We start from the raw sequence: 22,796 nt of genomic DNA on the forward strand, positions 1-22,796 counted from the left end.
ACTCTTCCAGAAAATTGAAGAGGAAGGAAAATTACCCAACACATTTTATGAAGCCAACATCATCCTAATACCAAAGCCAGATAAAGATACTACAAGAAAAGAAAATTACAGGCCAATCTCTCTAATGAACATAGATGCAGAAATTTTCAAAAATTTCTTGCAAATTGAATTCAACAGTATATCAAAAGATTATACATCACAATCAAGTGGGATTTATTCCTGGAATGCAAACCTGGTTCAACATAAAATCAATCAATGTAATATACCACATTAACAAATTGAAGGAAAAAAACCACATGATCATCTCAATAGATTCAGAAAATGCATTAGACAAAATCCAGCATCCTTTTTTGATAAAAACACTTCAAAACTTAGTATAGAAGGAAAATTCCTCAATCTGATAAAAGGCATATATGAAAAAGTCGCAGCAAACATCATCCTCAATGGGGAAAGGTTGAAAGCTTTCCCTCTAAGATCAGGAACATGACAAGGATCCCCACTGTCACCATTGTTATTCAATATTGCACCAGAAATTCTAGCTAGGGCAATTAGACAATAAAAAAAAATTAAAGGTGTCCAAATAGGAAAAGAGGAAGTAAAACTCTCACTGTTTGCAGATGACATGATCCTGCACTTAGAAAATACTGAATTATCCACAACAAAGCTACTTGAGCTAATAAATGAGTTCAGCAGAGTGGCAGGATACAAGATCAACATATAAAAATCAGTTATGTTTTTGTATACTAGTACTGAACAATATGAGGAAGTAATCAGGAAAAATTCCATTTTCACTAGCATCAAAAAGACTCATATACCTAGGAATTTATTTAACCAAAGAAGTATAGGACTTTTATGTGGAAAACTACAAAACAATGCTAAAAGAAATTTAAAAAGAACTAAACAAATGGAAAGACATTCCATGTTCATGGATTGGAAGAATAAATATCGTGACGATGTCAATCTTACCCAAACTGATTTAATGCAATACGAATCAAAATCCCAACAGCTTACTTTGGAGAATTAGAAAAGGCAATTACCAAATTCATTTGGAAGGGAAAGTGCACCTGAATAGCCAAAAGCATTCTCAAAAATGAGAGTGATGTAGGAGGAATTTCACTGCCTGACCTTGAAACATATTACAAAGCTGCAGTAGTCAAAACAGTGTGATACTGGCATAAAGATAGACACATTGATCAGTGGAACAGACTGAGAACACAGAAATAAACCCTCACCTCTATGGTCAACTGGTTTTGACAACCCTACCAAGTCAATTTTAATGGGACAAAACAGTGTTTTCAACAAATAATGCTGGGACAACTGGATATTTGTAACCTAAATAATTAAAGAGGACCTCTGTCTCATTCCCTGTAGAATCATCTCAAAATGGATCAAAGACCTAAATATAAAAGCCAGAACCATAAAACTACTAGAAGAAAATGTAGGGAGACATCTTCAACACCTTGTAGTAGGTCATGGTTTCTTGGACCTACACCCAAAGCATGCACCACAAAGAAAAATAGGTAAATGGGACCTCCACAAAATTAAACACTTTCGCACTTCCCAGGACTTTGTTAAAAGGGTGGAAAGGCAGCCCACTCAATGGGACAAAACATTTGAAAATCTCGTATCTGATTAGGATTTAATATCCAGGATATATAAAGAAATGTTGCAACTCAACAATAAAAAGACTAACAACCCAATTAAAAAATGGACAAAAGACTTGAATAGACATTTGTCCTAGGAAGAAATACAAATGTCAAGAAAAACACATGAAGAAATGCTCAACATTACTAATGATTAGATAAGTGCAAATCAAAACTACAATGAGATATCATTTCACACCTCTCAGAATGGCCACAATTAAAAAGACAAAGAACTCCAAGTGTTGGAGAGGATATAGAGAGATAGGATTGCTTATTCACTGTTGGTCGGAATGCAGAATGGTACTGCCACTGTGGAGAACTGTTTGGCAGTTCCTAAAGAAGTTGGATATAGTCTTGCCATGTGGCCCTGCAATACCGCTACTCAGTATGTACCTAGAAGAACTGAGAGCAGTGACACGAACAGTCATTTGCACACTGATATTCATAGTAACATTATTCGTGGTTGCCAAATATTGGAAACAACCCAAGTGTCCATCAACAGATGAATGGATAAACAAACTGGTCTCTTTACATGATGGAATATTATGCAGCTGTAAGAAGAAATAAAGTTTTAAAGCATATGACAACATGAATGAACCTGGAGGACATTATGTTGAGTGAAGCAAACCAGACACAAAAGGACAAATGCTGTATGATTGCATTACTATGAACTAAATATATTGTGTAACATATTGTAGCATTCAAAAAAATAATTTATATAAAACAGTTTATATGTATCCAGTACATTTAAATGAGAAATGTATTCAACTGTTTGTTTTTTTTTTAGTTTTTAGTTGTTTATATTATCAATTATTAAATGTACAAAATAAAGTTTAAAAAGAAGATTCTTTAAATGATGGGTAGAATTCACCTATGAAGTTATCTGGTCTTGGGCTTTTCATTTTGGAGGAGTGGTGATGACTCTGTCAGGTTTTTTTTGCTTGTGATTCGTTTGTTGTGGTTTTTTATTTCTTCTAGAGTCAGTGTAGGTTGTTTGTGAGGTTCTAGAATTTGTCCATTTCATCATTGTTGTCTGGTTTGTTGATATACTGTTTTTCCTCATATCCTCTATGATCTCTTATTTCTTTGAGGTCAGTGTAATGTCCCCTCTCATTTCTGATTTTGTTTATTTGCATCTTCTTGTGTTGTTAGTCTAGCTAAGGGTTTGTCAGTTTTGTTGATCTTCTTGAAGAACCAACTTTTGGTTTTGTTGATTCTCTCATTTATTTCTGCTCTAATCTTTGTTATTTCTTTCTCTTGACTTGGTTTGGTAATAACTTACTGGTTTTTTTTTTTTTTTTTTTTTGTCTAGTTCCTTCAGCTCTGCAGTTAAGTCTTCAATTTTAGCTCTTATTTTTTAATGTAAGCATTGAGAGTTATAAATTTCTTTCTCATTACTGCCTTTGCTTCATCCCATACATTTTGATGTGTAGTGTTCTTGTTTTCATTCGTCTTGAGATATTTACTGATTTCTCTTTCAATTTCTTCTTTGATCAACTGGTTATTTAAGAGTGTATTGCTTAGTCTCCATATATATGTGAATTTTCCATTTTTCTACCTGTTATTAATTGCCAGCACTTTCCATTATGATCAGAGAAAGTGCTTTGTATAATTCATTCTTTTTAAAGTTATTGAGATCTGATCCATGAGCACTTGAGAGGAATATATCCTGTTCTTTTGGGATGTAATGTTGAATGGATGTCTTTTAGGTCTAGTTCATTTTTCATATTATTCATTTATCGTTATATCCTCTGTCCATGTATTCTATCCAATGCTCAGAGTGGTATATTGAAGCCACTAACTATTATTATGGAGACGTCTATTTCTCCCTTCAGTTTTGCTAGTATGTGCCTCATGCTTCAGTTTTGCTAGTGTGCACCTCATATTAGGTGCATAGATATTTATTATTATTTCTTATTATTGTTATATCTTTTTTTATTACTATTTCTGTGCATTATTTTCACTTTCAACCTGATTGTGTCCATGCATCTAAGGTGGGTCTCTTTTAGCATTTAGATGGCTCATTTTTTAATTCATTCTTTCAGTCTGTATCTTTTGATTGGGTATTTCAATCCATTAATGTTCAGTGTTATTACTTTAAAGGCATTATTTACTTTGTCCATTTTAACCCTTGGCTTTCCCTGTCATATTTTAGTATGGTCTGTCTTTTAACTCCTTTTCTTACTTTTACTAATAATTTCCATTTCTATACTCTTCTCCAAGCCGCTCACCTTTTCAGTCTGCAGAACACCCTTTACTATTTCTTGTAAAGCTAGTTTCTTGGTGACAAACTCCGTCGAGTTTGTTTCTGAGGAGTTTAAACTCAACTTCATTTTTGGAGGACAGTTTTTTGCACAGTAAAAAATTCTTGGCTGGCATTTTTTCTTGTTTGGCACCTGTGACAGTTTGAAGTTCTTTTATGAATCCTAAAAAGAAAAATATTATGTTTTTTAACTAATCCTTCCTATGGGAGTAGGGCCCTTTTGATTGGACTACTTCAGTGAGGCATGATTCAGGTTGAGTCTCCTTGTTAGTGGAGCTTTATATAAATGGACACACAAAGAGATACAGAAAAACAGGAAGCTGCCATTTTGATTCTTCCATGTGAGAGAAAGGAGAAAGTAGAGTGCTTCAGGTTCATTTACAGCTGAGTTCAAGGAGAGAAGCCCTGAGAGGCTGAAAGAGGTCCTGTAGTCTGGAAGCAGCAGAGCACAGAGGCACAGAAAGAGGTCCTAGAGGGGCTGGGCTCACAGAGTAGCTCAAGACTGAGGAGACAAGCCCTGCCATATGCCTGATCACTATTTGGCAGGATGCCAGGATCACCAGAAATTGACTTTTGTGAGAAAGCATCTCTGCTGAGCCTTGATTTGGACATTTCATAGCCTCGGAACTATAAGCTTTACTCTAAATAAAATACCCATTATAAAAGCCAACCCATCTCTGGTATTTTGCATTGGCAGTCCTGTGACAAACTAAGACAGTACCTTAAATATAACATACCACTGCCTTCTCACCTCAATAGTTTTGATGAGAGAAGAGTACTTAGTCTTAAGAGGATCTATTAGAGTTTATTCTGTTTCAATGTGTTGTTTTTCTTGAATATTGATATTCATGTCTTTGATAAGGGTTGAGAAATTTTGGATCATTATTTCCTCACATATTTTTTCTGCTTCTTTTCCATTCTCCTCTTTTTCTGGGATACCTTTAATGCATATGCTTGTGTGTTTCATGCTGTCATTCGATTCCCTGAAACCCTGTGCAATTTTTTCTATTCTTTTCTCTTTTTGTTCTTCTGTCTTTTCAAGTTCAGATGCTTTGTCCTCCAGTTCACTTATTCTGTCCTCAATCAGTTTGATTCTGCTGTTATATGCCTGTAATGTCTTTTTTTCATAATTTTAAAGTTTATTTCAAAAAATGTAAATATAATATTCAACAGGTAAAGTAAACAGTATATTAGTTTATTTTAGGTGGTTTCACATTTTATTTTCCAAATAATACTGATTAAAAATACTTACCTATTTTTAAGTCCATAGTTTAGCACTCTTATTTGTATGGCTTTAAAAGCACAAGATCTGTATGTTGAGGATTGGGGGAAAAGATTCCATTCAAAAGAAAGTTTGATATGTTACATATATGCTTTTCTCTGTACTTTATTTTAAATACATTAATTTTAAAATTATGACCATCTTTTTTTCCCCATGGTAAAATATTAGTGCAACTTTTCAACAAAAAATGTTTACCACAGGTATCCATGAATTTGTCCCAATTGAAAATGGCCCTTCAGCTGCTATTAAATAAAATTTCTCAGCCTAACTTTGGTGAAAAAGAACTGGTGGTTGACATTTATAAGCAAAAATTTGAAGTACAGTAGCATCTTCTACATTGCTTCTGACCACCTGAATTTTGAAAAAAAAACCAGATGCTTTATATAGAAGTTTTGTTGGTTTTGAAAAGACATGTGTGTGTGTTTTTTATTAATAACAATCGAAAAATTTTGCCACCACTGCTGTGCTCCTGTTGCTGAGATCGCATCTGTGACTATCAAGGCACTTTTCTTCCAGCAGCATTGTTTTTCCTATATATTCAATTTTCCAACATGTAGTAGAGTACATAAACTTGCATTCTAATAATTTTCCTTTTGATTTTACAATGTGGAAAAAAATTTTGAGGAAGGATGTGACCTGGGAAAGAGAGAAGGGAGAAACCTTACCACAGTGTAAATAGATATATTGTTACCCAATTTATATAAGAATATAACCCATTTAAATTTCCAGAAATATACATCTCAAAGCTTCCCATTCATTTATGGAAAAGATTCCTCCTATGTGACATTAAGTGCAGGGAAATCAGTTTGTTTTGAGAGGAACAGTTCAGCACACCAGGAAATGTTTGTAATTTGGTCTCACTTGTCTTTTAGCTTAAGGACCATCACACTGCCTATAATCAGTTCAAAAACCCAATGCATAAATTTAAAAATATATTGATTTGTTATTTCATTCTAAAACTGGCATAGCTGTTCAGTCCTTATTCCCTGCCTTTTCAGCTTGGGAATCCACTGTTGGTTTGGTCTCTAAACCCTCAGCATCTTTGTGACCTTCCCTGGCAGTCTCAGCAGCATTTGCCTGGCTATTACTTATTCTTCTCCTGGTTCATAATTTCAGGGGTCACTTGATCCAAGTTGCTTCTAGAAGCTCAGTTTGTACTTCCATTGGCATCTGACTTATCTGTTCTACATGCAGCTTCTCTACATATAGTCTGAATTCAACCCACTTGTAGATAACTCACCTAGACCTGCTCTGGAAGCTCACTCATATGTGAATCATGCACTTGGCTGTCTTGGAACAGATCTGGGTAGACTTGTTCCATAGTCGCTTGTGCTGAATCCCTTGGACCTGAAGCAGTGGTAGCACATGCACCTTCCCAACTGGTTCTGTAATAATTACTGATGTCATAGGTTCAGTTTTGCACGTGTTTCTCCTGAAAGAACTTCTTCAATTACTGGATGCTTTGAAATATTGTATCACTGAGGTGCCTCCTTACTTCGTTTCCTTGCATAAACCACAAACCACATAAAGTACAATGGTTGGGTTTATTCTGATTTATTACCAAGTGATTTTTGAACTGGTGCCAGCTGTTAAACAGAATTACACACCTGCCATTCATAAAGCTTCTTTCTACCCTTTTTTTGCCCCTCTCCAGTTTGGCATACAGTCAGGTGACATTTAAGTGTGTTATTTCTAGCAAATCATTCATAACCAGTTGGACATTTAAAAGCTTCTTCACTTGTGTGTTTTGTTTGTTTGTTTGTTTTTGTTGTCATTTTTAGGAGGTACTGGGGATTGAACCTGGGACCTTGTACATGGGAAGCAGGTGCTCAAACACTGAGCTACATCTGCTCCCCATCTGTGTTTTTGAGGATGTTCTTTAAAATGTCCAAAGTAGTCAAACTGTTTCTTGCAGTACTGTCATGTGATTTTTCCCCCTAGTTTTTTGCTTCTTAACTAACTGCACCTTCTTCAAGGTGGTCACAATTGAGGTGCTGTTTTCATGCTCTCTCCCAAAGATACCTTTTGTTGCCTATTTCACACTTGAAACACTCAGTGGAGTGTGATTTCCTGTGTTCCTTCTACCTGTTTGCTTGTGGGATCAGATGCACAGCCATTATCGTCTTTAATCTGCCCTTTCCTATCGCCTTAACAGTAGTTGCTGGTAATATCTGCCAACAGCATTAAAGCTGAATCATCAGAGAAACCTGTGCTCTGAATGGACTTCATGGACTACTTAGCAGAAGTCACTGCTTTTACTGCAAACAGCTGAAACAGCCTCGTGGGCCTTAAAATGGTGTCCCCCGACAATCAAGATGATGTCAGTAAACTGATCCTGCTTTCGCTGTTCATTCAATCTGTCCAGCATCGTTTTGTGATGTTTAGGAAACTCTTGAAGGCATTCCATCATCTCTTTGGCCTCCATGGCCATTCAGTTGCTCTAAAATGAAGAGCATGATAATGTACATCCATGAGCTCAGGCTAAGGAACAACAAAACCCTTAAAGCATAAAACAAAACCCCCTGCAACATGAGGAGAAGAGGGGAGGATGAGACTAGAGGAAGGAGAAGGAAGAAAGAAAGGTGAGCTGAGTGGTTGTTGCATGTTTGGGCCCGAGTGGTGGCCGTGGGACTCCCAGGCTGACCTAATTGGAGTTGGGAGATGCGAGATAGAGGGGGTGGGTGCAGTGCCAGAGACCCCAGGTGCCAGGGCCCACAAGTTCAGGGCAAGGGACCTGACAGCTGCAGTGCCTGTTAACAGCCTGCCAACCCCCTTCTACCCAGCCTGGGCTCCTGCCACCCCAGACCCGATCTGGCCCGCAGCCCACAACTCCCAGGTCTTCCTTCCCTTCCCTCCATGCCCTCCCTCTTCTCCCCTGCCCTACTTGGTCAGCATTGCCTTTAATATGTTTTTAATCTCATCCATTGTATTTTTCATTCCCATAAGCTCTGTTACTTTTCTTTGTAGACTTTCAAATTGTTCTTCGTGCCCACACAGTGTCTTCTTCATATCCTTTATCTCTTTAGTCATATTTTCCTTCAACTCCTTGAATTGGTTTAGGAGATTTGTGTGAACATCATTGGTTAGTTGTCTTAAATCTTGTGCCTCATCGTGATTCTTGGTTGGATCTTGTGTCTGAACCATATATTCCTGTTTCTTAGTATGGCTTGCAATTTTTTGTTGATATCTAGGCTGGTGATTTTACTCTGTTGGACAATTTTTCTATCTTGCCCAGGGCTTTATTTCACAACTTTCCTTTGATTTTTGGTTCAATATTTACTAAAACTTTAAGATTGCCCTCTTTAAGTTATCAAAACAGGGCCAGTGACCCACTAATAGAGCACAGACCAGATCAGTGGGGCCTCAGAAAGGCATGAGAAACAAGCCTTCTCTTCCTGCACTTTCCCGGCTAGCCAGCAGATGGCGTGCTTCAGCAAATCCTTTCCATGTAGGCGGATCTTTCAACTTACACCGATTGGATTTTCTGAACCAGTGATTCAAAATTGGACTATGCCGTTTAAACTCACTGAAGATAAGCCACACTCAGCCCTTCACCGAACACTCCCTCTTCCCAGGGAGGAATATGCACTTTCCCCTCTTGATTGGCCTCTGAGCTGCAGATTTTACTAAGACTTTTTGCCTCAAGGATGGGAAAAAAACTCACAGACTTCCTTTTGGCCTCTTTGTCTCTCTGTCCTCAGTCCCTCCTGTATGATGCATGCAGTAATCTCCTGGTCTGCAGATTCCCAAAGCACATCCCTCATACGACTTCTGCCCATTCTTCCCTGTTTTGTAAAAGACCTGCACCCTGCCTGACCTACTCTGATGCCATCTTCCTGAAACTCTCTGGTAGACTCTTCTTTACCTCCATTGGATAGTTGCAGTCCTATTTCTCCTTGATAGGATCACTCACCCCAACCAGTACAGTAATTCCTTCCTTTGCCTGTTGATTCAGAGGCCTGAGGAGCCTAAAATGGCCAGGTGGCAGTCTTAACTTCCAGCTTAATGGAAACATGGTTGTGTCTCCTGGTGGTAGCACTCCTCCTTTTGGAACTAGGGCCTATAGACCAGCAGAGCTTAGGGTTGCAGGCAAAGGAAGCAAAAAATTTCCTAGTGGGTCACTAGGGGCAATAGTGGGTGTTGCCACTCCTGTTTAACCCCTTGGTTCTTGGACCTGTGAATCCTGGTGTGGGAAATACAGCACCAGACAGTGGATGCTGATGCAGAGCACATACAGTATCCTGGAAAACACTGCCCCATCCTTGCAAATTATTGCCAACTAGTTGGCACTATAATTGAATTTAAAAGACCATTCCACCATTCTATTAATCCAGCTGCCTCAAGATGGTGGGGAATATGGTAAGACCAGTGAATTCCATGAGCATGTGCCCATTCCTGCATCATTTGCTGTAAAGTGGGTTTCTTGATCAGAAGCAATGCTGTAGAATACCATGATGGTGGATACAGCATTCTGTAAGTCCACAGTGGTGGTTTTGGCAGAAGCATTGCATGTAGGGAAGGCAAACCTATATCCAGAGTATGTGTCTATTCCAGTTAGAAATAATTTTTGCCCCTTTCAAGATGGAAATGGTCTGATGTAAGCAACCTGCCACCAGGTAGCAGGCTGATCACTTTGGGAAATGATGCCATTTTGGGGACTAAGTGTGGGTTTCTGCTGCAGGCAGATCAGGCACAGCAGTGGGTATAGCCAAATTGGCTTTGGTGAGTGGAAGTCCATGTAGTTGAGCCCATCTATAACCTCCACCTCTACCACCATGGCCATGTTGTTCATGAGCCCATTGGGCAATGACAGGAGTGCCTGGGGAGAGAGGCTGACTGCTATCCACAGAACTGGCCATCTCATCCACTTGATTATGAAAACCTTCCTCTGCTGAAGTCACCCTCTAGTGAGATTCACACAGGACACATATAGCTCATCTTTTTTGCCCACTTAGAAAGGTCTATCCACATACCTCTTCCCCAGACCTCTTTGTCACCAATTTTCTGATCATGTTCCTTCCAACTCCCTAACCATCCAGCCAAACGATTGGCAAAAGCCCATGAATTACTGTATAGATGCCCCTCTGGCCATTTCTCCTTCCAAGCAAAATGAACATCCAGGTGTAGTGCTCGAAGTTTCACCCACTGGGAGGATTTCCTCTCACCACTGTCCTTCAGGGATATTCCAAAAAAAGGGCTACAGGGCTGCAGGGCTGCAGGGCTGCAGCTGTCCATTTTCAGGTGGTACCCCCACATTGTTCAGAACCATCTGTAAACTAGGCCAGAATTTTCTCTTCCTCAATCAGCTGATTTTAAGGAACTCCCCAGGTGGCCATAGGTAAGGGCTGGGAAAGAAGAGGTAATGTGGCAGGAGTGACATCGTGGGCATTTGGGCCACTTCCTCATGTAACTTACTAATGTCTTCAGGACCCACTGGAGCCCTCTCTGGTGTATAACACTTCCACTTTATGATGGAGTGCTGCTGTGCACTCCATCTTTATGGCTTGGTAGATCAGACAACACCCAGCTCAGGATAGGCAAGTTTAAGCATTTAGTCTCTACTAAGGCTGAGTAGCAGACTAAAAGCTGTTTCTCAAAAAGAAGAGTAGTTATTTGCAGAGGATGGCAGAGCTCTGCTTCAAAATCATAAGGGTCTGTGTTGTTAGTCTCCTACAGGGGCCTGCTAAAGGCTCCAGACAGCATCTCCATTTGCCACTGATACTTCCAGCATCATTGGATCTGCTGGATCATATAGCCCAACAGGCCAAGTCTCTTGCACAGCAGCCTGGACCTGTACAGAGCCTCCTCTTGTTCTGGTCCCCACTCAAAACTTGCATCTTTTTGGGTGACTTGGTAAATTGGCTGGAGCACACCCAAAGTCCAGCTAGCTGTTGTGCCTCTTCTATGGTTTTAGGTGGGGCCAGATTCAGCAGCTTATCTAAACATGGCCCACACCACTGGGCACCTAAAACTTTCACCAAGGTGGAAGGGCCCTGTATTTTTGCTGGATTTATCTCCCACCCTCTGTCACACAAATGCCTGATCAATAAGTCTAGAATAGTTGCTACTTCTTGCTCACTAAGTTCAGTCAGCATGATGTCATCAATGTAGTAGACCAGTGTGATGATTTGTGGGAGGGAGAGATGATCAAGATCCTTCAGACAATATTCATAGGACTGAAGAGTTGATATACCCCTGAGGTAGGACAATGAAGGTATATTGCTGGCCTTGCCAGCTGAAAGCAGACTGTTTCTGGTGGTCCTTACTAATAGCAATTGAGGAAAAAAACATTTTCCAGATCAATAACTGTACATCAGATGCCAGAGAATGTGTTGCTTTACTCAAATAATGATACCACATCTGAAACAGCAGCTGCAATTGGAGTCATCACCTGGTTAAATTACAGTAATCCACTGTCATCCCCCAAGATCCATTTGTTTTCTGCATAGGCCAAATAGAGTTGAATGGGGATGTGGTGGGAATCACCACCCTTACATCCATCCCTGATGGTGGCACTGATTTCTGCAGTTCTTCCAGGTATCTGGTATTGATTTACTATTTTGCTAAATAGGGGAAGTTGTAATGCCTTCCCCCTGGCCTTTCCTACCATAATTGCCCTCACTCCATGGGTTGCTGTCCCTCCTTTGCATATTACAAGCAGAAAAATTGTTATCTAAGTTTCAAAGTTCCAAAGCCTGAGGGGAATTGTGCCCCAGGATAAACCATGCCTATAACTGATTTTGATGAGACTTTGTACTTAATATTGTAAGTGAAATTATTTAAGGCTTTTTGAAATATTATGATGGAATGAGTGTATTTTGCATATGGAAACAACATGTTTTTGGGGGTCCAGAGGGTGGAGTGTGACAGTTTGATGCTGGATGGACACCAGAAAATCATGTCCTTAGAGCTATCCAATCCTGAGGGTTTGAACTTATTATAATTGGGATCTTTTGATTAGGTTACTTCTGTTAAGGGCCTTTTGACTAGATTCCTTCAATAAGGGTGGGTTAATCGTCTTCCTGGAGTCCTTTATAAATGGGATGAATATGCAAAGAGAGAGAGAGAAACCTTTGAGCCTGAGAAAATTCCAGAAGCCAGAAGCTAAAATCACTGGAACACAGAAGTACAGAGAGAAACCCACAGAAGCTGAAGAGGAAGCCATGGAAACCAGGAAGCTGAAAGCGATGGGATCCAGAGGAGCAGGGAGATGCCACCATGTGCCTTTCCACTTGATAGGGGAGTCCAGAATCACAAGCCTCCATGTGCCTCCCCATTTGGCAGAGGAGTCCAGGAACCAGCAGCCAATCTTCGGGGAGAGAGTGTTGCCTGATGCCTTGATTTGGACATTTTTCTCAGCCTCAGAACTCTAAGCTTGTAAGTTAATAAAATCCCCATTGTAAAAGCCAACCCAGGGAAGCAGCTGTGGCTCAATTAGTTGGGCTCCTGTCTACCATATGGGAGGCCCTGGGTTTGCGTCCCCAGGGCCTCCTTATGAAGGCAGGCTCACCTGTATGCTGCGGAGAGCCGCTGGCCTGGGCACTGCGGAGTGCCGCCTGGCCGGCCAGCACTGCAGAGAGCCAACTCAGCAAGGTGACACAAGAAAAAGGGAGACAAGCAAAAAAGCACAGAAGAACACGCAGTGAATGGACAGAGAGAGCAGACAACAAGCAAGCTGCAAGGGGGCGGAACAAATAAATAAATAAATACAGACACGGAAGAGCGTACAGCAAATGGACACACAGCAGACAGCAAGTAAAAAAACCACAAGGGGAGGGAGATATATACATAAGAAAAGTCAGCCCATTTCTGGTATATTTGGTGGTTACCTAGCTAAAACAAATGGTGACAGAACAATGTTTTCAACAACCTGTTATTTTTTTTTATTGCTATGTTTTAGAGCAGCGCTCCTCACATTTTAATTGCGTATGAATTCACTTTCTGATTTAGTAAGACTGGGATGGTATATAAGGGTCTGCATTCCTCACAAATTCCTGTGGGCTGTCAATGCTTCTTGTCTGAGGACCATCCTCTGAAGCAAGGTTTTGAAGTATTATGACTAAGCGTTGAATTTTGTCAAATTTTTTTTGGTATGAATTGACATGATCATGTAATTTTTCTTCTTTAGCCTGTTGATATGGTAGATTACATTGATTCATTTTCAAATAATGAAACCAGTGTTTTCAAATCAGTGTTGCATTCCTGGAGTAAACTCCACTTCATCATGGCATATAATTCTTTTGATATGTTGCTGAATTGTATATGCTAATACTTTTTATGAATTTTTTTTTATTTTTAAAGACGTTTTAGATTAAATAATGATATATCGAAAATATATGGGGGATTCCAGTATATACCACACCCTCCCCCTCCCACACTTTTTCCCATTAACAACATCTTTCACTATGTTACATTTATTATAAATGATGAACACATATTGAAGCATTGCTACCAACCATGGACAATAGTTTGCATTATCGTTTACACGTTGCACCACACATTTTTATAGGTTTTGACAAAATGTATAATGGTCTGTATCCATCATTGCCTTTATATCAAAGATATAAGGTCTTCCATTGCTAGAGTAATAAGTCTACTTTAATTCATAGTTGCATCCCCCCTTACGTTTGTTCATTTCTCAATCTTGAGGATTTTGAGAGGGGACTTAGATCCCATGGAGCAAATGTATGTAACTGTCTTGCTTGCAGTTGTAAATACTCTGTTTTTTGGGATGGGTGTTGTCCATCGTCATCCTTTTGTTTGTTGTTCTAGTTGAGTCTATTGAAATGGAGAGTAGGTGTTGCAACTTCTGCTGAGATTCAGGGCTCAACTGGCATATGAAAAGACTAAAGATTTAAGTCTCTGGGACCTATATATATATAATGAATGTAGTGCTAATTATAGGTTCAAGTAAATGGGGCAGAAGAGCCCTGTGTAGGGAAATTATAAATGAGTCTGACTCTGGTACATTGGAGAACATATATTCCAGGCTAAGGCCCACTGACAGGGTACTGAATTCCTGAGATTGTCTGTCCTGCCTACAGTGTCTAGATGTCTCTGGAGTCCTCAGGAAGCATTGTTTACTGTGGAAGATCCTCCTGAGACATGCATAAAGTGTAACCTCTGGAATGACTTACTTTGAAATCTCTTAGCCATAAAAATTTATTTGTACTTAATATTTCCCCCTTTTGGTCAAGTGCATCACTAGTTGGCACTTGCTAATAATCCCTTGGTGGCAGGGAGGCTTATCCCCAGGAGTCATGTTCCACACTGGGGACAGGTAGTGTGTTTATATACTGAGTTTGGCTTAGAGAGAGGCCACATTTGAGCAACAAGAAGGTTTTCAGGTTGTATATAGTACTAGGCTAAGTTTCAGTTTCACAAGAATAAGGTTCATAAGTACAACCATTAATGTCAATTGATGTCAACCCTAATATTAATACTTTTTAAAGGAGTTTTGCATCATATTCATGGGAGATATTGACCTATCATGACAAGGGATTTTTTTTTTTGGATACTGTTTTTGGTTTTGGTGTCAGGTTAAGACTGACCTCATGTAGTTAGTTGGAATGTGTTTCTTTATATTCATTATTCTAGAAGGGGATAATGTATAATTTGTGTTTCCTTTTTCTATACTGTCTTTAATTGATTTTTTTTTTCTCTGATTTTTTAATCAGGGTAATATGGCCTCAAAGAATGAATTAGAAAACATTCTCTCCTCTTCTGTTTTCTGGAAGAGATTGTATAGAGTTGATATTAATGAACATTTTGTAGAATTTTCTGATAAACCATCTAGGCTTAAGAGACTTTTTTTTTTTTTTAAGTTTTAAAATTCCTTAGTAGTTTTAGGGCTATTTTGAATTTGTGTCTCACAGTGGGAGAGTTTTAGTGGTTTGTACTTTTGAGGAATTGGTGTGTTTCATCTATATTCTCAAAATTATGTGTATAAAGTTTGTTCATAATATTCCTTTATTATCTTTTTGGTGTTGGCAGGGTATATAGTCTTTCATTCCTCATATTGGTAATTTGTATCTTTACCTTTTTTTTTTCTTGGTCACCTTGCTAGATGTTTTTCAATTTTATTGGCCTTTCCATAGAACCAGCTTTTTGTTTCATTGATTTTTCTAGTTTTCATTTTTCAACTTCATTAATTTCTGCTCTATCATTTACTTCCTTCTGCTTGCTTTGGCTTTTTCTTCTTTTTATAGTTTCTTGAGTTTGAAGTTCAAATTTTTTGTTTGAGAATTTTCTTCTTTTCTCATATAAACCTTTAGTCCTTCAGATTTTCCTATCACCACAGATTTTGCCTGACCCGGACCCGCCCACGGGCCAGGCCAATACGACAGGACGTCTCCCATCCGACCAAGCTTGGATCTAGAAACAAAGCAAACGACACAGAGACGGGGACAAGAGACATGAAGAATGGGGGCAAGACAGGATTCTGATCAAGTCTTGTTTATTGGGGGTAAAACACGGGGATATATAGAGAGGGAAAGGAACGTGTACATAGGTGATAGGCTGGTTTTGCGGGTGGCAGACGTCCAAGGAGGGGATTGGCTGAAAGTTCGTGCTGGGTCTGCAGAGTTTCGCGCTTTGCGCATGTGTATTTCTGTGGTCACCTGAGTTGCAGCGGGAAGGGTAGAACAAAGAAGCAGGGAGGAAGAAGAATAAGGAAATGACAGGGCAGATTTGTGAACTCCGCCATGTTGTGAGATTTGCCATGTTGTGAGATCCGCCATGTTGTGAGAGGCTGTAAATAGGTCTCACAGCGGGTGGCTCCCTACAGGTCCCCCTTTTCTGTTTAATATATTATGAATTGAAGAGAGGAATAGCCAGCGATGGCTCATGATAGAGCAGGGCTTATTTTCAGTAGTGGTATGCGGCTGAAAGGTGCTCCCGTGCTGAAAGGGGGGCTGTGCCTGTCTTAGGTCGGGGCTGCACCCAGTAAGCGATTTGTTTTACCCGGTATGCAATCAATCTTACCCGTCATTGGGAATCATGGCAGCAAAAGGCCACGTCCCTGTCTTAGGTTGACTGATGTGTCAGCCCAGTTGCCCGTCATTGGCTAACCAGTCCAGCGCCTCAGCGACAGATGGCTTGCAATTACAGCAAGCTATAACGGGGAGCCCTCATAGACCGCGTATGACAAGCATGATGTACTGAGATTGGTGGGTGTGGCCACACCCGCCCCGGTCTTGTCAGTCCAGGGTGCCCATTGCTCGTTTGATCCGCTGGATCTTTGCCGAAGCCGTTCAGTGATATAGATTAAACAGAGAAGGTTAAGCCGTGATAAGGGAGGTGGTGACTGTAAGGGGAAAACAGGCAAAGAAATGTTATTAGGGTACAGGATAGCAAATGAGACAACATAAGAAATTTGCATTTTCAAAGGTTGGTTGTTCATTCTTTGGTCCGGATAGGTGGGTACTGACGAACAGCGGCAAGATACATCATGTGGGCCGAGATTTGCTTCATCCTTTCTTGGAGAAATTTAAGGAGGCAAGGTGCAAATGCACAGATTAATATGAGAGCGATTAGGGGGCTGAGGAGGGGACCTAGCCACGTTGCGAGAGGGGAAGTGAGCCAGGCGGATGAGGAGGAGGTTGATTGGGAGGGCAGTATTCCTTCCTGCAATTCTCGCAATTTCTTAACATTTTGCTCAACAATACCAGATTCATTTATATAGTAGCAACATTCTTCCTGGAGGAAAAGGCAGGTTCCCCCTTTATCAGCTTTAAGTAGGTCAAGATGATGAATTTGATTTAAATGCAGATATTGACCATTCTTACTATTATTCCCAATCCATTCTATAGTAGGAGCTATTCCTAGAAAAACTTTCCACACATTCTTCTGCTTGTGTATAGATGTAATATTACACCATGGAGAAGGGATCCATTTCCCTTTCTGTTTCCAAACACTATTATTTTTAGTAAAATTTGTTTTTTTTGTCCTTTACTATTTAGACCATACCAAGTAAATCTGTTATTATATTCAATGGGACTCTCCATAGCGGCACTTTCCCACACTATTCCATAGGAATCATTAAAAATGACAGATTCTCTTCCTATATGGCATTCTTGCCATCCCTCTTTTTGCGGACAATCATAAGTAGGATTTTTGGTTACAAATAAATTGGAAGAGTGAAATAAAGTCACAATAAACTGAGTATTATTATTTTTGAAGATAATTACGGCCCGATTTTTAACATACATACAGGAAGGATGGTTACCCATACATAAGGGCCGATAATCAAATGGTAATATGAGGTTATCGATTCTTTGTCCTTCTTCATAGAGTTTAATTGGCAATCGATCATCAATTGGTCCAGGGAGTATATGGTTCTTATTCAGATATATATGAAAGAATGGATTTTTCCAGGTTAACACTCTAAGTAATGGGGGTTTAGGTCTATAGGTCTAATAAGTGTAATTACTGGCAGCTTCCTTATTACTTACAATCACCATTATCAGAAGTTGTAGAAGACTCCATCTCTTCATTCTGGGGTTTAATCCTCTTTGCAGGTAGCCAGATTTGTTCTCCATTTTCTGAAATGATAAGAGCATAGCCTCACCCCCTTACTTTAATCCTGCCTTTTTTTTTTTTTTTCCATTCATTGCTTAAAAGATCCTTCTAGAATATTGGTTGATCTTCATTTCCTGCGTCTACTGTAGATGCTTGACATTTTCTAAGTGACATTCCACAGGTGTTAATGAATTATAAACATTAAGAAAATTTGAAGTAAATAAAACTTTTGCCAATTGATCTTTTGGTGTTATAATACTATCATCTCCCCCTTTTTGTTTTAAAAGCATAGTTTTTAGGGTATGATGGCTGCATTCAACTATGGCTAGACAGTAAGACTTACATATTTAGAGTCAGAGACAACATTCAAGGGCTCTCAAAACATTTGTAAAACTTTAATGATGACTGAAAGCTCTGTGCATTGAGCAGATGAATAAGAAGTTTGCCAAACCTGTTCTTTTTGAGAAATAACGTATGCTGCTTTTTTTATTACTATTACTATCAGTAAATACCATACAAGATGGTTGGGCTATGCACACAGCCCTGAAAAGCACTGCAAAAGTCTGTTGTTGGGTTTTTTTATAGATAGAGGAATGCAGCTGGCTTGATTTGTCTAAGAAGACACTAAAGAAAGTCTTAGCAAGTTTTAAAACAAAGTGATAGCAATACAGCTGGACATTAACTTTATGCAACATACTAGCAGTGTTTGGGATTGCTGCATACTAGTGTTGTTACTTTAATCTATGATAAGAGGTTGTTTCTGTGACACATACTCTTTTATAATTATTAAAACCATAATTAACCACATTGTACTTTTCTTTAATATTATGCTAAAATATTGGTAACTTTATACACTCTTAAGCATTTATAGAAGCCTTTTATTCAGACAACTTTAATTAACAGAGGGTTAAAGGAAAGAAAAAAACTTGTTAATTTTATAACACTTTTAAACACCTTTCATTTAATTTATAACATATTAAATTAACTCAACCATCACTTTAATTTTTCTTTCAAGGTAAAAGAACAAATCTCTTATAATTAGTTTGGAATAAAAGGCTACTGTTAAATGATGGACACAAGTAGCTATTTTGATAAAACAGACTTTCTTTGTATACTTATTATTGAGGATAAGAACTTTTACCAAAACAGATTAATGATGAGAGGCCTTGAGAAAGAACAAAAATTTTTAACCTTGCATCAGCATACTACTTGATACTAAAGCCTTTAAAATTTTATAGATAGACCCATTAAATTTTATTTAACTTTAACTAAAAATTCCTTTTCCACCAACCTTTTGCACTTTCAGTATTCAGTTAGGTTTTGTTCCACACTCTACTCTTTCCAATAATCAATCATTTTATCTCAGGACAAAATAATTTTCTGTTTCCTTAATAATAAAAACACCTTCCATATAGCCTTCTTACAAAGTTATCAAGTGAACTTCTTATAACATAATACCATTAACACTAAACAAGCTTGTTAAAATAATGAACTTTTCTATAAATACTTAGTAGCATGCAATATCAGAAACAGCCTTCTAGAAGCAAGTTGTGAAGGGAGGCTGGCTGCTGTCAATCTTTCCTGTTATAAAATTACCTTTTATTATTATTATCATTATTATTAATTAGGTTTGTTTAATAATGACCTTTTGAAATTAGCCACTTAAACACTTTAATGTAAACAATGTTCATAAGACCTTTTGTAATTATTTATAACCATATAGGCTATAATTATATCATTTTAAGACAAATTTTACCTTTATAGAACACATTTCTTTACTTAAAGTTACCACAATACTTTCTATAACTTGCCACATGCATTTAAGTTCCAAGAGTTTATGAAAATTAGCCATCCTACTTTAGGACAAAACACCTTTTTGTAAAGACTCATTAAATTTCAGTTAGCATTTTCACAAACTTTTAACCAAATATTCATTTAAGTTTTACATCCTTCATATTATCCTGTGAAGAAAAATAAGTTATTCATTTCAATCTAGGCAAGAACCATTTTTTATGAAAAGGCATAGTAATTTTGTTAATCAAGACTTACAATTTTTATCATTGTAGATATCTTATTAACATTTAAACTTATGTATTAATATAATAAACTTAAGTATTAATATAAGTGCTTATTTAATTTTTGGCCATTTGAATAGAGCTCTTTTTTTTACTAATTTATATTACCATCCGGAGGTATCACAATATACAGTGACTTTGAATGAACAGACAGACAAACACAAAACAATTACAACACATTAACAGAAACATACAATTTATTTACAGTTGACTCATAATTCTTTACTTTCTTGGTATAGCTGCTTTTAAATCCTCTGTTATATAGCACATCTTAGATTGTACCTTTCAAGATTTCTTCTGGAATTCATGTTGCCTGTAATATGCAAGTTTGTGCTTGAAAACATTTTTATTAGTTATCAGCAATCAGTTAAAATAACTTGAGCAGCAGTTAGGCAGACCATTAGCACACATTTTTGGATTATTACTGTAAGACTATACTGAGACTTGAAATTCTGGAGATAATTATTGATTTAAAACTGAAAATTCCTTTTAGACCTTGATAAAAATTTTGTACTCATTTTATTATCTTGGTTAAATAAGCCCAATTAGAATTAGCATGGAAACAAAACAAAACACAAATGTTGCCACGTTTTTCTCTCATTCCAGTGGCTTAACTATATTAGCCCTCACTAGCCCAGAGCTCCATTGTCATGTAGACAGCAGGGAGCCCGAAGAGTTAAGAAAGGATTGGCATTTGCCAGAAGAAAGTTGATTGCCTTATAAGCTTGTTTTGGTTTCGGGGCCTGTGGCTGGCCCTGCCTCCTGTTTCCCTGATGGGGAGGGAGAGATTGGCCCTGCATGTTGGCAACGAGGACAGACTCTAGGGGCACTACTAGGCTTTTTGTTAAATACCAGGGGTGGGACAGTCTCGGGCAAAATGGCCGGATCACCGCACTTAAAACAAGTTCTTTTTTGTTGCGGCTGTAAAACCTCTTTTAAGGCGGCGGCCATAGCAAGGCCTTGTTGGTAGGCGGGGCCAATTTCAGAACAAAGCCTGATGTAACCAGACAAGTCCTCCTTCTTTCTATAACGTCTGATTGCGGCCTGACAAGCCGCATTTGCATTTTCAAAGGCGATTTGTTTTACATAGTCTGTTTCTGTATTGGTATCGCCAAACAGCCTTTCTGCAGCCGTGCACAATCTGCCTACAAAATCTGAAAAAGGCTCCTCCGGCCCCTGTTTACTATTAGTGAGGGAGGAGGCAGGGCGTTCTTTTGAGGGCAACCTTTTCCAAGCCTTAAGGGCAGCAGTTTGAATTTGAGCAAATAGGCCAGGGTCATACCTACACTGGTTTGTATTATCTCTATAATCATTTGACCCTGTGAGCATATCAATAGTCCACCCGTTGTTGCCGGCCTGAGCATTACACTTGGCTGTATCGGTACAGAACTCGGCTTGGCTGTATCGGCACAGAACTCGGTGTACTCGGATTTCCATAATAGGTAATCTCCTGCACTGAGAGCAGAGCGAACAAGAGTACGCCAATCATGAGGTGTAAGCCAGGCATCGGCAATATGCTCCAAGATGGTAATAGTATACAGAGCAGTGGGCCCATAGGTAGAGGCGGCGGACTTAAGCTCTTTTAAATTTTTAAACGGAAAAGTGGAGTATACCCGAACTTGCTCATCATCATCATTTCTTTTTTCGGTAACCGGGTAAGCAGAGGTAATTACAGGGGGGTGGGATGGAGAAAAGTTAGGAGGGTATTTAGGTGACGGTTTTAGCACGGGCGGCTCTGACAGGGAACTACAGCTGGGCAAAAGGGCGATAAAAGGGTTGTGGTTAACTTCCTTCCTGCATTTATGGTGTTGTAATTCTTTTAGCTGCTGTAGCTCCTTTTATGAGTTGTAAATGCTCCCTTCCTATGGAAACTAGGGATAAACTTCTTTTAGGAAAGCAAGGAATTCTAGGAGCTGTTTAACTTTAACCTTTACTCCTCATGCCTTTAAAGCCTCATGTAGACCTTCTACAAACACGTTATGCTCACTCATTGCTTGTCCCATACTTTCGCCAATCACTTACCGAGATCCTGACCGCGCAGCAGGCTCCTGTGCGGTGTCTCTGTTCACTCACGAAGCTCTGACCGTGGACTCACTCTACACGGTGTCTTCTTGGATTTCTTTTGGGCCCATCAATCAGCGCTCTCTACGTCGTTGCTCAGTTCTGCCCCATGTTGGGCGCCAAAATGACCCGGACCCGCCCGCGGGCCAGGCCAATATGACAGGACGTCTCCCGTCCGACCAAGCTCGGGGATCTAGAAACAAAGCAAATGACACAGAGACGGGGACAAGAGACACGAAGAATGGAGGCAAGACAGGATTCTGATCAAGCCTTGTTTATTGGGGGTAAAACACGGGGATATATAGAGAGGGAAGGGAACGTGTACATAGGTGATAGGCTGGTTTTGCGGGTGACAGATGTCCAAGGAGGGGATTGGCTGAAAGTTCGTGCCGGGTCTGCAGAGTTTCGCGCTTTGCACATGCATATTGCTGTGGTCACCTGAGTTGCAGCAGGAAGGGGAGAACAAAGAAGCAGGGAGGAAGAAGAATAAGGAATGACAGGGCAGATTTGTGAACTCCGCCATGTTGTGAGATTTGCCATGTTGTGAGATCCGCCATGTTGTGAGAGGTTGTAAATAGGTCTCACAGCAGGTCACTCCCTACATTTGCCAAATTCAGACAAATTTTGCTATGATACTTTTTCATTTTCATTCAGTTCAATGTATTTTTTTAAATTTCCTTGATACTTCTTCTCTGACTCATGGACTAATTAGAATTGTGCTGTTTAGTTTTCAAGTGTTTGGAGATTTTCCTGTTGTTTTTTTTTTTTTAATTAATTTTTGGTTTGATTCCATTGTGTTCAGAGAAGAAACTGTGTAATTTCAGTTCTTTTAAATCTGTTGAGATCTGTTTTATCAAGCAAGTTCGGTGTAGCTTGATAAATGTTCCATGCACTTCTGCTGTTGTTGGGTATCATCTTTTTATTATTTCTTTCTTTATGTTAATTTAATTTTT

General features: G+C 39.0%; 1 protein-coding gene and 1 pseudogene across 2 annotated transcripts in view; one reads left to right on the plus strand and one right to left on the minus strand.

Moving 5' to 3' along the window:
• ZNF484 (zinc finger protein 484) overlaps positions 1–22,796 on the plus strand; it is a 71,013-nt gene that overhangs the window by 14,003 nt on the left and 34,214 nt on the right. The window lies entirely within an intron of this gene.
• LOC139439426 (zinc finger protein 131-like) lies at positions 6,137–21,219 on the minus strand (annotated as a pseudogene).

Source organism: Dasypus novemcinctus, chromosome 8 (genome assembly GCF_030445035.2).
Source record: "Dasypus novemcinctus isolate mDasNov1 chromosome 8, mDasNov1.1.hap2, whole genome shotgun sequence".
NCBI classification, from domain to species: domain Eukaryota; kingdom Metazoa; phylum Chordata; class Mammalia; order Cingulata; family Dasypodidae; genus Dasypus; species Dasypus novemcinctus.